Below are 9408 nucleotides of genomic sequence, written 5' to 3'. Positions count from 1 at the left end.
TGAGGAAGCAGAATTTAGGAGAAACTATCATCAGACAATTTGCATTAGGCACCTTTGTTGGACTTTATTTCTTCTGTTTTCATTTCCTGTCCTTTCTCTCCTGTTTTCTTTCCCTTTCCTTTACTTCTGGGGTATAATGGATGTATATGAATTCATATTTGCAGAGAGGGAACATTCTTGAGTGGCTGCCAGGTGTCAGGTACTGTGCTGGACACTTCACTACATTAATTCATGTCATCCTTAAAACAATCCTAATGAAGTAGGTATTCTTTCATTCATTTTATAAGCTGAGGAAATCGAAGATCATTCAAATCACGTGTGCTTTCTTTCTGGCCTTCCCTTTGGCCTTCTTGATTTTACCCCAACCTTCTCCTTTTGAAGCCTTCTCCATCTTTGTTATGGCAGGTCCAACCTTCCAAGCTGCTCAGGCCAAAACCCTCAGAGTCCTCCTTGCTTTCTTTCCTTCACATCCAGTCTGTGAGGAATCCCTGACAGCTCATCACCGCCACCCCTATCTCCCTGGTCCAATCACTCTCCTCTTGCTCCTGGATTATTTCTTTTTTATTTTTTATAAATTGATTTATTTATTTTTGGGTGTGTTGTGTCTTCGTTTCTGTGCCAGGGCTTTCTCTAGTGTGGTGAGCGGGGGCCACTGTTCATTGCGGTGCGCAGGCCTCTCACTGTCGCGGCCTCTCTTGTTGCGGAGCACAGGCTCTAGACGCGCAGTCTCAGTAGTTGTGGCCCACGGGCCTAGTTGCTCCGCGGCATGTGGGATCCTCCCAGACCAGGGCTCGAACCCGTGTCCCCTGCATTGGCAGGCAGACTCTCAACCACTGCGCCACCAGGGAAGCCCGCTCCTGGATTATTTCAATAGCCTTCTCATTGGTCTCTGCTTCAGCCCTTACCCCCTATTGTCTATTGTCAACCCATCAGTCAAAGTGGTCCTATCACAGTGTGTCAGAAGATGACACTTTTCTACACAAAACCCTCCAGTGGCTTCCAACTCACGCAGAGTAAGGGCCTCATTTGGCCTGTCACCCCTACTTCTTCTCTGACTTCCCCATTCTGCCACTCTGGCTTCTTGGTTGCTCCCAGAGCACTCAGGCATATTCCTGCCTCAGGGCTTTTGTACTTGCTGTGCTTTCTGCTTCAAAAGTTGTCTGCCCAGATATCTTGTTTCCCAACCTCCTTCAGACCTTTGCTTAAATACCTCCAGAGGTTTTCTTTGATCACCTACTTAAAAGAACACCCCTCAAACTCCTTATGTCCCACCCCTGCCTAATATTTCTCCATAGCATTACTTTTTTTTTTTTTTTAACATTTTTACTGGAGTATAAGTGCTTTACAACGTTGTTTTAGTTTCTGCTGTATAACAAAGTGAGTCAGCTGTACGAATACATATATCCCCACATCCCCTCCCTCGTGCGTCTCCCTCCCACTCTCCCTATCCCACCCCTCTAGGTGGTCACGAAGCACCGAGCTGATCTCCCTGGGGTACTCCATAGCATTTCTAATCATATTGCAGGCACATATTTTCTTTATCATCTGTCTCTCCCACCTGGAAGGTAAGGTCCATGATGGCTAGGATTTTTATGTTTTTGTTCTCTGCTGTGTCCCCAACCCCTAGAAGAATGTCTAGCATGCAAAAAGCACTCAATCGATATTGGTTGAATAAATGATTGCCCCACATCCCAGTTGTTAGAACAAGCCCAGGTGACCTGCTGGGCAGGACTTCCCCGCTCCTACTCATCTATCTCCCTGTCCTTCCCCAGTTTTTACTTAGGAGCCACCTGTCTTGCACTTGTTATAGGTGGAAGGCTGGTGAATGCTGAGAGTTATTCGCAGCAGCTGCATTCCTGCTGCCGTCATCAAGTATAGCAGTGGTGGTAGAGCAGGAAGTGTGAAGTTTGCGTCCTCTGATTGCCATGGTTGCAAAAGAGAACCTGAAACTAGGTAAATTTGATTTCGGTTGTTTTCGGATGCCATTCATCGAGAATGGAGGGAGGAAGATACTTCCTCCAAAGGAGAATTTGGTGAGGCCCCAGCAGGATGCTGCTGCGGTAGGAAAAGCTCCACACCCGCCACACCCGCTCAGACTGCGGCTCACCTCAAGTTTCAGCCACACCAACCACAGGGCTCTGAAACTGCCAAGAGAGCCTCTAACCAAGAATTTGATTCCCCCTCCTGGATTTAAAGTTCAGAAAGCAGATCCTTGACTTTACCACCCAAGCACGCAAGAGGTGTGGAAGGCGGAGAAATGCGGACATTGAGATGGTAATACCAGCTTGGCAATGTGCGAGGTCTCTGATGGAGGGCAGCCGGCAAACGCGGGGCCGGGCCGGCCGGGGTCCGAGGTCTGGGCTCTGGGAAGGACGGCGAAACACGAGGCAGAGCCAAGGGCCACCGCCATACTCGGGGTGGTAGGGAAACGGATTCCCAACCTGCTCTCCCATTTCCCGGGGAGAGTTGGGGAAATTTCTTTTGGCTGTATAACTGTCCAATTAAAGAGTCTTCATTTTCAGGGGGAAAATTACCAGTGAATTGTGACACGTACACCTATACTCGCAGGGTGCGTGCCGCGTGGAGATGTCTGACTTTCTCCACTCAGCAGAACTCAAGAAATGAGCCTTTTGGCAGGACCAACGTGGTGTGTGTGTGTGTGTGTGTGTGTGTGTGTGTTCGTGAAGGGGTGTAGTTCCAGCGACAGGCGAGTCCCCAGGGGCGAGGTGTCCTCCATTCCGCGGGGTTTAAGTTTCGGTGGAAAATTTCCCTCAGAGGCTCCGCCTCCTTCACCTTGGCAACGGGCGCCGGGGCGGCCTCGCAGCTGAGCCCGACCCCCGCGCACCTGACGGCCGCCCCTCCGGGGGGAGGGGCGAGGCTAGCGGCGAGGGCAGGGGCGGGGCCGGACGCGAGCTCCCCTGGGCCGGCCAGGCAGGTCGGGCCCCGCCTCGGCTCGGGCCCCGCCCGCGCTCCCCCGAGGGCTCGGGTTGGGGGGCGGGGGAGCCCAGGAGCGGCGCGGCTCCGCCACCGGCTGACGCACCGTCGGAAAGTTGCGCTCCGACCTTCTGCCACCTCGTACTTTCTTCCCGGGGCGCCGCTGTAGACTTGGAGCTGGGTGGGGAGGACCCGGGCCGAGGCGTGAGAGCGGCCGCCGGCCGGGGCGCAGAGCGGACTGTCCCGGTCTCGGCGAGGAGCCCGCTCCCCCTTCCTCGCGGTGCCCAGCGCGGTGGTGGCACAAACTTTCTGGACTGTCCTCGGACAGTCGTGGCGAGTCCCGCACCGGGCCGGGAGGAGGAGCCGCGGCCGCTGACAGGTACGTGGCGTGCGAATCTGAGATTTGCGCTTGAGGGATTATTTTATTTTAGGGGTTATGGGAAGGCGGAGAGCAGAAGTATCCCTTGCCTGCGTTCTCCGACTTGGCGGGAGGAGCAGGAATTGTGAGGGGGGGCCCCCGCTGGGACTATCCCAAACAAGATTGCTGTGTCGGGCCGAGGCACGGCGGGGAGGAGGGGGCTCCCAGAGCTGCTGGACCGGGCGTGACTCGGTGACTGATCCCGGGGGAGAAAGAGCCAGCTTGTTTTGACGGAGGAGGATGGCACCTGGGCTCTCCACCCTTTTTTTTGGTTCTTGGGGCCGGAGAGCCGGATCCTACCGGAGGAACAGGCGAAGGCGAAGAGATCTGGGGCTCAGTTTTCCTCTCCCGACCTCCTCGCTTTCACACAAGAGGCAGAGGCGGTGCCACTCTGAGGATTGCAGCGCTTTCCTGGTGTTAGGACTCACTTGTTGGGTGGCTCTTGCTCAGTTTCGTCAAATTCTCTAATGAAACTGCGTTCAAGTCGTGGTTGTTATTGATGATGATGATGGTATGTGTGTGCGTGCGTGCGTGTGTGTGTCCTGCTCCGACCTTAACAAAGGTCCCTTGTTAATTCCACTTCTGGTAGGGAGTGGAACTAACTGCTGTCCTATCTCAAGCCCAGCCAGAGAGAGGTGTTGGTGGCAGCGGTAGCCTTGTTTGCTTGGGACTTTGGGAATCACGTGGGCAGTTCTGATGAATTAGCCCAGGTCTGTCCCACCCACTTGGATCCATCCATTCTTAATAGACCCGGTTTATGTTAATCCCAGACTCCTAATTTATTCGGGTTTATTAAGAATGGGTGGATCCAAGTGGGTGGGACAGAGCTGGACTAATACACACTGCTATCTGTAAAATAGATATTCAACAAAGACTGTATAGCACAGGGAACTCTACTCAATATTCTGTAATAACCGAAATGGGAAAAGAATCTGAAAAAGAATGGATGTATGTATTTGTATAACTGAATCACACTGCTGCACACCTGAAACTAACATTGTAAATCAACTATACTCCAATATAAAATAAAAATTAAAAAAAAAAATAGACCCTGCTTCCACCATTCAGCAGGTGCTGCAGCCTTAGGCATCCCAGGGTGGGGAGTATTCCCCGTGGAAGGAAGGAGCCCAAAACAGAGGAGAGGCAGCCCTGGGGAGGAGTAGTAAACAGTGCGCACCATTTGTTGCTTCCCTGTGGATTGGGCCCACTCCCTGCGTTCTCTGGCAGGGCCCTGCTATCAAATTCATCTCATTAGAAAGTCAGCTGCTCTCTGCTAATAGCCACAGCAGCCCTGATGAAATTATGTAGGTCATTGAAAAAATAATTCCTGCTTAATCACCTTTATCCTGTTGATTAGCGAGAGAAAAGATTTCCTCTCCTTAATGTACCATGCCTGGTCAGCAGGGTCACCTGCCTGACCTCAAGTTCACTTGCGCACCTGGCACTAGACAGGATGTTTTCCCTGAAACTGCCCAAATGTAGCGTGCCACAGCCCAAGACCACATCTGGAGAAGTTTAGTGGTCTTCTCTGGGCAGAAATGGAGCAGGAGATTCAGTCCATAAATTTACTTTTTAGTGCAGCATATTTGTTGGCTTTAGATAACTTTTCAGATAATTAAAGGCTGGTTTCTTTTAGTTCCAGTTAACTCCTTTCCGCACAGCTCATAGAATTGTTTCCATGCTTGTCTTGAAATAAGTTACGTTTGGGGTCCCATTTGTCATTTGACCTGTAGCTTTAGGAACAGGATTAAACTGTGTGGGGCATGTGGAAAAGACAAGAGAAACTGAGTATCACTGAACTAGATTCAGAGAGAGATTTAGAGTGGTCTCATAATCTAGATCTATCTGCCCAGCTAGCTTCCTACTTGCCTCTAAATAGAGACACTATGGTTGTATCACTTTCAATGTAGGCCTCTGAAGACCAGAAATGAGAGGACTGTTTTACTGTAGTGTCGGTAATGCATTGCTGGACAGTTCTTCATGATAACTTCCCAAATTTGGTCCAAAACACTTTCTCTGCAAAGTTCTTTCTGTTGTAATAGGAAGCCAATAGATTATGTCTGCAAATCAAAAAGCAGATGTACAAATTATTTTGAAATATAGAGGTACATATTAGAAGAAGCCTGAGGAGTGACTTTTGAAATTATGTTCTTGTATTTTATTTTTATTTATTTAAAAAAATATTTACTTATTTGGCGGCATCAGGTCTTGGTTGCAGCATGTGAGATTTTTCATTGCGGCATGCGGGCTTCTCTCTAGTTGTGGCGCATGGGCTCTAGAGCGCGTGGGCTCAGTAGTTGTGGTGCATGGGCTTAGTTGCTCCGCAGCATGTGGGATCTCAAACCCGGGTCCCCTGCGTTGGAAGGTGGATTCTAAACTACTGGACCACCAGGGAAGTCCCCTTGTATTACTTTTATAAAGAAAATTTGGTAAGGAAGCTCTCTCTCTCTGCAAATATAAAACAATTGCTTTCTCTGATCCCTGCTGAGATGCTCAATCTTTGTTCTGTGTGCATTTGTCTCATAGGGCAATACATAGACCCTTTGAAGAGCTGGACCCTCAGATTCTGGCCTTGGAACATGATTTACATCTATTTCACTCTTATTCTCAGTGACTTCTGACTCTTAGTTTTTAGCCTACATAGGAGAACAGTGACCAGTAACTTCAGGTACTTCATTTATAGGGATCTCTTAGTGAAGACAGTAACGGAAAGTAACATTTTTATAGTGCTTTATGAGTAACAAAGTGCTTTCACAGGTATACTGTATTTGTGCTTTGTGATTTAACCATTTTGTAGTTGGTGTATTATATTCAGCTTACACAGGAGGAAAATAGATGAGATTCAGAGAAAATAAGGAATTTTCAGGTGCATACTTTGTTCCTGTATGTGGTGGACTCAGGCCCGAATGCAGGACTTTTCTGATTTAGAGGCCAGGCTTTTAATTTTTTCTCTGCTACATTTTGTGCAGTGTTTAGATGTGCAGTGTTTAGAATGGGACCTTATTTCTCATTGATCAACATGAGTGCTCACTGGGGACAGAACTATATAGAAACACGTTCTTATACATGTGTGTACATGCGTATAATCTTTATATCCTTTGCATCTCAACAGTGTAGCTGCACCCCAGGAGGTGGGACAGGTGATAAATGCCCCAATAGTTGCCATAAGGAACTTTTGGTAGGGTCTAAAATTGAGAAAAATCAGAAAATAGTAATCTAAATGTGTGATTTACAAGTATGGAAGTAATTACTAGAAGAAACATCTAAAAGAATTGAAGGGGCTTCTTTTGGAGAGTGGAACTCAAGGTTGGGGAGGAGCCAGGCAGGCGTCTGCTGTTTTTGGCCATGTACCTTATAACCTTATACCTTACATTTTATGCTATGTACATGTGTGTGTATATATATATGTATATGTATATATATATATATATATATATATTTAAGATATCCTTTGGCAAGGAAAGGGTAAAGCTTTGTTTTCAGAATTTTAGAGCCGAAAGGGACCACAGAGATTGTTTATTCTCCGTCCTTTGATTTTGCAGGTGAGGAAATTGTGGTAGAGGAGTTTAATTGTTTTGCCAAGGTCACATGACTGTGGAGACACCCCTCTCCCGGCACAGGTTCACACCCTTCCCCAGGCAGGTGGAAATTTCCCCCATGCTTGTGATTCCTCAGTTACCTTTCCAGGCACTGTTCTCTTGTCCTTTCCATCTAGTTTTTACAATGTTTGAATAGGTTACAGGGCTGTGGATTCAAAAGTAGGTAGCTATCTCTAATTCCTCGTATTTCCATCATGAAAATGCTTCAAATAGTTTCAGAGTCTGCAGAATCCTTTTTCTTCTTCTTTTTTTTTTGGTTAATTCTGAAATAACTTAGAGACACCTTTGCAGTTTGTTTGCAACTGTTCAGGAACTGACAGTGTTGAATTTGATAAATACTGGAGTTTGGCCTAAACTTTTATCCCTATAAGCTATTACTAACGGGAGATGGTAAGGGGCCCTTCCAATGTCTATGTATGTTGTTCAGTTTTGAAATTCTGAGAATAAGGAAACAGCTGTCTTCCAAAAGAGAGGTAGAGGCAGATAATATTGTAGAGAATATTGTAGAGCTAAAATAGAAAAGTTTTTAACACCCTAAGATTTCCCTTTTCTTTTTTTTTTTTTGCGGTATGCGGGCCTCTCACTGTTGTGGCCTCTCCCGTTGCGGAGCACAGGCTCCGGACGCGCAGGCTCAGCGGCCATGGCTCACGGGCCCAGCCGCTCTGCGGCACGTGGGATCTTCCCGGACCGGGGCACGAACCCGTGTCCCCTGCATCGGCAGGCGGACTCTCAACCACTGTGCCACCAGGGAAGCCCCTTCCCTTTTCTTTATACATAAAATTTTTTCCTACTTCCCCTCCAATTATATCACTAACTTAAAATAAAACTTTATTTTTTCTGATTATACACACAATGCATATTATTCAACATTCAAACATCACAGAAATATGTAATGTTGAAAGATAAAGTGCACTGTGATCTTGTATTCTAGAGAAACTTCCCCAAAATTTCCCTGTATTAAAATATATTTATTATTGTGATTGTTAATAACAAGTGGGGTAATATAAAACAACTTTCAACTTCGTTTTTATTTTTAACTTAATTGGTGTTGAAAATGTTCCCATGACCATACATACAGATCATACTGTATAGTATTGCATGACAGGTTATTTTAACAGTTTCCTGTTGTTGGAAATTTGGGTTGTTTCCCATTTTTCTATAGTAAGACTAGTGCTTTAGAGAACATCCTTTAAAGTCTATCTTTGTACACTTGTGTAGGAAAGGTTTGTGAAAGAGTCAGAGGTATGAAAATGCTAAATTCCTCTAATTTACACTTCCTCTAATAGTGTCCCTACATTTTAAATTATATTAATAGCTTTCTTTTTTGAATGTATTGGACTGAAGATAGAAATTATTATTACATGACCCGACTGTGAAACAAAAGGTCGTAGTAACAGAAGGCGCTGAGCTTTTAGGTAAGGCTTACCTCATTTCTTCACATGTCAGGTTCTTTTTGGTTTTAATGTTTTCCCCAAGAGAACATAGTAATCGATAACAGCTATAAAAATACTCTGCAGTTGTCGGATGAGCTGCTAATTATTTTTTATGGAGCATAGTTAAAAAAAAATTTTTTTTAAGAACATTATTCTAGGACATGCTATTAAGGAGTTCAGAGAATCCACCAGGTTTTGCAGAATGCAGAGTGAGTGTATTTTAGCTCCTCTTCTTGTATGAAAATTTACCTCTGTTGAAATATTGGTCATGGGTCAATTTTAAGATCTTTAGGCCTATAGAAAGTCCCAGGAACTGATTTCACTCATCTGTGTGTGGCACATGTGAAATATGATACTTTGGCTAAATTTCATGACCCAGGCTCATTGAAGGACGAACATTTCAGAAATTCCTGTGGCAAAGTTTTTATTGACCATCTTAGAGAGTCGATTAATATTTTCATCGAGTCCAAGCTTTGTTCATAAGCATTCAATTAGATTATGTTGCATTCCTCAAGATGAGTATCTTCTGCTTTGTGTGTGTTCATGGAACTTGTACTTGGAGTTCATTCATGATTTTCTTTGTAATGTATCAGAATGAGTATAAAAGCATCTTAACAAATATAAATATCTGTACAATATAAACATATACACACCTTATGTGTATATATATATGACATATATATACATGTGTGTATTTATGCATAAGTGATATAAGCTATACTGTAAAAATATGATCATCAGGACTTCCCTGGTGGTTGAGTGGTTAGGACTCTGCACTTCCACTGCAGGGGGCACGGGTTCAGTCCCTGGTCGGGGAACTAAGATCCTGCATGCAGCATGGCGCAGCCAAAAAAAAGATCGTCAGTAGGTCATTTAGCATGAAACTTTGTGCATCCTCAAAATGAAGATGCTGCTGCCCATATTTATTGTATTAGGAAAAATGTTTCTTGATATTTTTTTTCTTGATATTTTTTGTATGAAAAATTCATAAAAAAAGAATTTCTTAGAATACAAGAGAAACTTC

The 9408-nt window shown here is 45.3% G+C and overlaps 1 protein-coding gene across 14 annotated transcripts in view; it reads left to right on the top strand.

Annotated features, from left to right (window-relative positions):
* Window positions 1-2880: 2880 nt before the first annotated feature.
* FHIP1A (FHF complex subunit HOOK interacting protein 1A) overlaps window positions 2881-9408 on the top strand; it is a 275556-nt gene continuing 269028 nt past the window's right edge. For 7 of the 14 annotated variants that reach the window (XM_067736669.1, XM_067736677.1, XM_067736673.1 and 4 more), the window contains exon 1: window positions 2892-3313. The gene's annotated coding sequence lies outside the window, so the exon portion shown is untranslated. Of the gene's footprint in view, window positions 3314-9408 lie in introns of all 14 variants that reach the window. The other 7 variants (XM_067736678.1, XM_067736671.1, XM_067736675.1 and 4 more) reach the window with 5 other exon arrangements.

Source organism: Pseudorca crassidens, chromosome 4 (assembly GCF_039906515.1).
Source record: "Pseudorca crassidens isolate mPseCra1 chromosome 4, mPseCra1.hap1, whole genome shotgun sequence".
NCBI lineage: Eukaryota > Metazoa > Chordata > Mammalia > Artiodactyla > Delphinidae > Pseudorca > Pseudorca crassidens.
The sequence above is the reverse complement of the archived record's forward strand: the minus strand, read 5'-3'. Positions and strand labels throughout refer to the sequence as shown.